The sequence below is a fragment of the Pecten maximus genome, chromosome 14 (assembly GCF_902652985.1).
Source record: "Pecten maximus chromosome 14, xPecMax1.1, whole genome shotgun sequence".
NCBI classification, from domain to species: Eukaryota; Metazoa; Mollusca; class Bivalvia; order Pectinida; family Pectinidae; genus Pecten; species Pecten maximus.
In genome coordinates, this window is record NC_047028.1 from 18,114,960 (window position 1) to 18,122,152 (window position 7,193).

Consider the following 7,193-nt stretch of genomic DNA (forward strand, 5'->3'; position numbering starts at 1 on the left):
CAGGCCTAGCCACTGGTGCCCGGGTTCTAACAGATACCACACCCTCTAGAACTCAATTGTATAGCAGCAGAGGGTTTAATTGCTATCATTATTGTTTCAATATATTATTAGAACCCGGGCACCTTGTGGCCCAAGTCTGTAGATATTACTTATACGACGAATCCTGAACTCAATGCTCGTGTGTCGATCCGGGCATACCATTGAAATAGAAGTTAAAATTGGCTTATTTATATTTGTTGTAAAGACTTGTCTTCACTTGAAAAATACATACCACAAAACAACACAAACAAGCCAACATTTCAGAAGCCAAGAGTGAGAGTATACGTGAACCTCTGGTGTGAGCGTGATGAATTATAAATTGTATTTAGTATAGGGACCAACTCTGGAACTCTCAGGCCCTGCAGTAGATACATATTGCTTAAAAACATTGTCTTTCTCTTAAACAATGAAATAAAACAACAAGTATATTATAATTCGAAATGTTTATTTCACATATCGTAAATGAGAGGTAATAACGAACATGTGTTATTTTTTCATTTTTATCCTATAATCATCTAAGTAAAATCAGAGACCTATAATATAGTATATAGGTCTCTGGTAAAATATAGCTCAATGGTTATCTTAAGTTCACTGAGAAACTACGAAGTTGAAACATATTTTATAGGATCAGTCTCAAAAACTGGAATGCATAACTTGTGACTATCATGTTGGATCATATTTATGAAATTTTTGAAGTGTTCGCGGTGTTATGTCAATGTGTGAGGTGAGTGGGGAACTCGCTTATGATTCATATAAGACTCTTTCATATGTGTATATGTAGGATAGGGACATTCCACCCGAGGGGTCACAAAATGTGGTGAAACCCGAGGCTTGCCGAGGGTTTTACCACATTTTGTGATCCCGAGGGTGGAATATCCCTATCCTACATACACACATAATGAAAGAGTCTTTTTCTCTCATATCATTACCGAATTTCTGGCGAAAGTGTCCCTCAGCCATCCATTTTCTTCAATTTTTTAATTTCTTTATTTTTCTGAAAGATCATAAACTATTTTTGGCAAACAATGTTTGCACACAAATTTCATTCATTTTGTGGTTAAGTGATGAACGAATGAACAATTCGCCGATAAAAATTACCGTAACTTGACCGACTTTTACGTGGCCGTGATCAAATTGTCAACATCCGAGAAAAAGAAGTTCTATCAACAATACTGAAAGCCAACGCTGAAATGAGTTTCCCAACTTCACATATAATTTGATTTGCACCTCGACATATTTAATCATTTCACAGAACACACTGTACTTTTAAATGTCAAGTCAAATTTTTTTTTATAAAATACTACGTCACTGCATGACGTCACGACTGTCATTGGAATTCCATTCATAGTTCAATGAGAGTGATGTCGATCTCGATCGCCATGACGCGGCGATGTTTCGTGGCTGGTAATTTTAAATTCACTGTGATTTTGGCAACTTCGTGTGTGAACCAGCGAACAGTGACTCTATACGAGTATTCGATCTTTTCTGTGACATAGGATTATATGTGTTTAACCGGTTGTCTTGATGGAATGACGAAGGTAGGTCAGTCGATAGGCTAACGATGATCATATTGAAAGGCTAGGATGGCAGTTAGTTTTCATGGTTACTCTACACAAATATAGACTCTGAGTTACAATTGAAATAAATATTTTTTATATGAACATCGAGGGGTGTCATTTTTACCGAATGTTCGTTCATTTAAGAGCCAATTCCCAACTTCCAAATACACAGGTTACTGAGTAGGCCTAACAGTTACTGACAGTACCGTAGAGTAAACAAATTCCAGGGCCCCCTGCTGACGCAAACGGAACCATTTCATAGGTTGTGACGTTTGACATTTTCTTTTTTATATTTTTTTATGTATGGCTTTTATTTTACTTCCTGTCATTGCCAGGTGATTGTGTGTGTTTACATGTTTTTAATGACAAATGACAAATCTGTCGGGTAGGCAAGTCTGTATTGTACTGTAACTGTTACAACAGGCCTGTAGGCGTAGTCTGTTTGTTACAGTAACGGAGTTATATGTTCGCTCAGATGAAATGTCTAATCGTTTAACCGTGTAGCCCTATTGATTTACTGCTGATATGATATATATTTATCTAAGAATGTATGTATTTTTATAGTTAAGTCCAACGTTTCAAAACCGACACCGACGATAAGGACTGTCGGATGTGAACACAAGCAGACGACGTTGTGAGAGTTGTCCCCCTTGAACGCAGATTAATCCGCGCGCGTGAAATGCTATGTAAGATAGATTTTTCTCTCATATCTCGCCATGTTGGATAGAGTTTGCCCATGTAAGATAGCTATGTAAGATAAATCTATCTTACATAGCATTTCACGCGCGCGGATTAATCTGCGTTCAAGGGGGACAACTCTCACAACGTCGTCTGCTTGTGTTCACATCCGACAGTCCTTATCGTCGGTGTCGGTTTTGAAACGTTGGACTTAACTATAAAAATACATACATTCTTAGATAAATATATATCATATCAGCAGTAAATCAATAGGGCTACACGGTTAAACGATTAGACATTTCATCTGAGCGAACATATAACTCCGTTACTGTAACAAACAGTTAGACTACGCCTAACGTTACAGGCCTGTTGTAACAGTTACAGTACAATACAGACTTGCCTACCCGACAGATTTGTCATTTGTCATTAAAAACATGTAAACACACACAATCACCTGGCAATGACAGGAAGTAAAATAAAAGCCATACATAAAAAAATATAAAAAAGAAAATGTCAAACGTCACAACCTATGAAATGGTTCCGTTTGCGTCAGCAGGGGGCCCTGGAATTTGTTTACTCTACGGTACTGTCAGTAACTGTTAGGCCTACTCAGTAACCTGTGTATTTGGAAGTTGGGAATTGGCTCTTAAATGAACGAACATTCGGTAAAAATGACACCCCTCGATGTTCATATAAAAAATATTTATTTCAATTGTAACTCAGAGTCTATATTTGTGTAGAGTAACCATGAAAACTAACTGCCATCCTAGCCTTTCAATATGATCATCGTTAGCCTATCGACTGACCTACCTTCGTCATTCCATCAAGACAACCGGTTAAACACATATAATCCTATGTCACAGAAAAGATCGAATACTCGTATAGAGTCACTGTTCGCTGGTTCACACACGAAGTTGCCAAAATCACAGTGAATTTAAAATTACCAGCCACGAAACATCGCCGCGTTATGGCGATCGAGATCGACATCACTCTCATTGAACTATGAATGGAATTCCAATGACAGTCGTGACGTCATGCAGTGACGTAGTATTTTATAAAAAAAAAAATTTGACTTGACATTTAAAAGTACAGTGTGTTCTGTGAAATGATTAAATATGTCGAGGTGCAAATCAAATTATATGTGAAGTTGGGAAACTCATTTCAGCGTTGGCTTTCAGTATTGTTGATAGAACTTCTTTTTCTCGGATGTTGACAATTTGATCACGGCCACGTAAAAGTCGGTCAAGTTACGGTAATTTTTATCGGCGAATTGTTCATTCGTTCATCACTTAACCACAAAATGAATGAAATTTGTGTGCAAACACTGTTTGCCAAAAATAGGGTATGATCTTTCAGAATATCACAAGTATATTTAGTAAAAACGTCAAATAAAGAAATTAAAAAATTGAAGAAAATGGATGGCTGAGGGACACTTTCGCCAGAAATTCGGTAATGATATGAGAGAAAAAGACTCTTTCATTATGTGTGTATGTAGGATAGGGATATTCCACCCTCGGGATCACAAAATGTGGTAAAACCCTCGGCAAGCCTCGGGTTTCACCACATTTTGTGACCCCTCGGGTGGAATGTCCCTATCCTACATATACACATACAATGTATGAAAGAGTCTTATAATCTTACATAGCTATCTTACATGGGCAAACTCTATCCAACATGGCGAGATATGAGAGAACATGACATCTTCGTAGATAAAACGCAACCACATGTTTCCAGTTCCATATCCTTGTATTAACTGACAAATATATCTTTTACATGAAGAGAATTCTAGAAAGGGGGATAACTCATACAATACGAGTTACAAAGTATCTCCCCCTAGACCACACCGTTACAATAATGTAATCTCATCACACCCATACTACCATACATGTACACAACAGCGGACTGCTTTAGGGAAATACCGAAATAGGCTTTTATGAATGATCTATGACTATGTATAACTGAATCTCATATCTCGATACGTTTTACGTGTAAAAGAATATGGATAATAGAAATGTCGCACGAGTCATACAGGGATCATGTCTCCCTTCATTATATGTTGTGAGTGTTGTGCCTGTATATAGTTTGTTTCGTTTTTGTTTGCACTGTATAGATATGCACTGTGCTGATGAAACAAATGGTTTAAAGTAATAATTAAAGAACATGAACATGAACAGGACCCAAATATGAATAATGAAGAAGCAACAAAACTAAGAAGTATTTAAGATGACCATAACATCCCCTCATCTGTAATGGAGGTTTAATGGTATTTCACTGGAATCACGGACTTGCATTAACAAAGTAAGTTCAAGAGGAAGATCTGATTCTATCACTTATTTACTCAATCCATGAAGATGTCTCTTCGGTGTATATAAGACGTTTATTTACAAAATTGTGCCCACATCGTGACATGTGTGTATAGTCAAATACATATTATGAGATTAAGTAGGCCTTAACAAATCTTAATATCAATAGGTCGCGTGCTTAGCATATTGGATTATCATAATTTTCTATATAGTTGTATATCTACGGTGGTGATTTAATCAATCGTACCGATAATAACAAGAATTCAAACCATTATTTTGAATTAAAACAATAGATCTAGTGTGTATTGCAGAAGAATAATGCCGAAGACAAAAGATTAAAATCTGTTGTCCTTAAGCGGCATTTTTTTTTTTTTTTGAAAGGTGGGGTTGGGTAGAGCTGCTGTCGTGGAGACTTTCTTCAGTTATAATCGTTTCGAACCTTCTAGTTGATAAAATGTTCACATGCAATGCCAGTTACCATACGATACAATGATTATGGCACTTTGTTTCGACCTATATGATGATTTGTGGTAGAAGACAACCAAAATAGATCGAGGCCAGAAGTACCAAAACAAAAGCACAGAATACTCAACAGCGTCATGAATAGGCCTACTGCATCATTGATAAAACTTTGTATTGCGTTCTCGCGCAACTTTAATCCGTCAAATGTGATTGGCTAAAATTACGCGACGTTTCAGAACACTCACACGAGCGTGCAATGCGATGCTTTATGTTAAATGGAATAAAACGTGATCAAATGTAGACCAAGCCGCATCTAATAAAATAAAACTGAAAATGCAATAAAAAAATGTTATGATTTCAAATGTTGTTCAACTACTGTTGCAATATAGACAATATAATCATATATTATGTTCAAATAGATCTAGATCTAGCTTAGGCGATCTTCCATTTTTGCGATTTTCGAAGTATGAGAAAGTAGATCTCATTTGCCTTATTTCTGAAAATGATAACCTGTAACAGGTTAAATGTATACAATCATATCAAGTCGTAAAAACACTAAAAAAAACATATTGATTGTCTCAATCAATGTTTTGTTTTTTTATTTTATTTTTTGTTGTTTGGGACGCTTTGTAAAGTACAAACACATTCGGGTCTATAGTTAAGTATGAATTCATTTGAAATACACAGTAAGGTCCTAGTGGTTGAATGCTACGACCAAAAATAAAGACACTCACCCGAGTACGCTTCCGTTTCCTCCTAGAAAAGTAGGCAGCATTTCTGTCACTAATTCCAGACTTATGTTGTTTAACTTGAAAGTTTGTCTCCCTTACATTTCTTTTTCCAACTTTTAACTTTTGTTTATTTCAAAGATGTCTTTGTTGGTAACCTAGTTGATTTTCCTTTTCTCATCCTTGCGCACTTCCCTGTTTAATAAAGTCTGTACCAACAAGGCGCTTAAGAAAAGAAGCACTCGGCGCGCCAATATTTAAGTGTCTCGTAGATATCGATTCTAGCCAAGGTGAGCAAGATGGACGAAATTAAGGAAATGCAGATTGGGATAAACGAAAGTTGTTTTTTTGAAAGGTGGGGTTGGGTAGAGCTGCTGTCGTGGAGACTTTCTTCAGTTATAATCGTTTCGAACCTTCTAGTTGATAAAATGGTCACATGCAATGCCAGTTACCATACGATACAATGATTATGGCACTTTGTTTCGACCGATATGATGATTTGTGGATAGAAGACAACCAAAATAGACCGAGGCCAGAAGTACCCAAACAAAAGCACAGAATACTCAACAGCGTCATGAATAGGCCTACTGCATCTTTGATAAAACTTTGTATTGCGTTCTCGCGCAACTTTAATCCGGCAAATGTGATTGGCTAAAATTACGCGACGTTTCAGAACACTCACACGAGCGTGCAATGCGATGCTTTATGTTCAATGGAATAAAACGTGATCAAATGTAGACCAAGCCGCATCTGATAAAAAAACTAAAGAAAATGCAATACAAAAATGTTATGATTTCAAATATTGTTCAACTACTGTTGCAATATAGACAATATAATCATATATTATGTTCAAATAGATCTAGATCTAGCTTATGCGATCTTCCATTTTTGCGATTTTCGAAGTATGAGAAAGTAGATCTCATTTGCCTTATTTCTGAAAATGATAACCTGTAAATGTATACAATCATATCAAGTCGTAAAAACACTAAAAAAAACCCATATTGATTGTCTCAATCAAAATGTTTTATTTTTTTATTTTATTTTTTGTTGTTTGGGACTCTTTGTTAAGTACGAACACATTCAGATCTATAGTTAAGTATGAATTTATTTGAAATGCACAGTAAGGTCCTAGTGGTTGAATGCTACGACCAAAAATAAAGACACTCACCCGAGTACGCTTCCGTTTCCTCCTAGAAAAGTAGGCAGCATTTCTGTCACTAATTCCAGACTTATGTTGTTTAACTTGAAAGTATGTCTCCTTACATTTCTTTTTCCAACTTTTAACTTTTGTTTATTTCAAAGATGTCTTTGTTGGTAACCTAGTTGATTTTCCTTTTCTCATCCTTGCGCACTTCCCTGTTTAATAAAGTCTGTATCAACGAGGCGCTTAAGAAAAGAAGCACTCGGCGCGCCAATATTTAAGT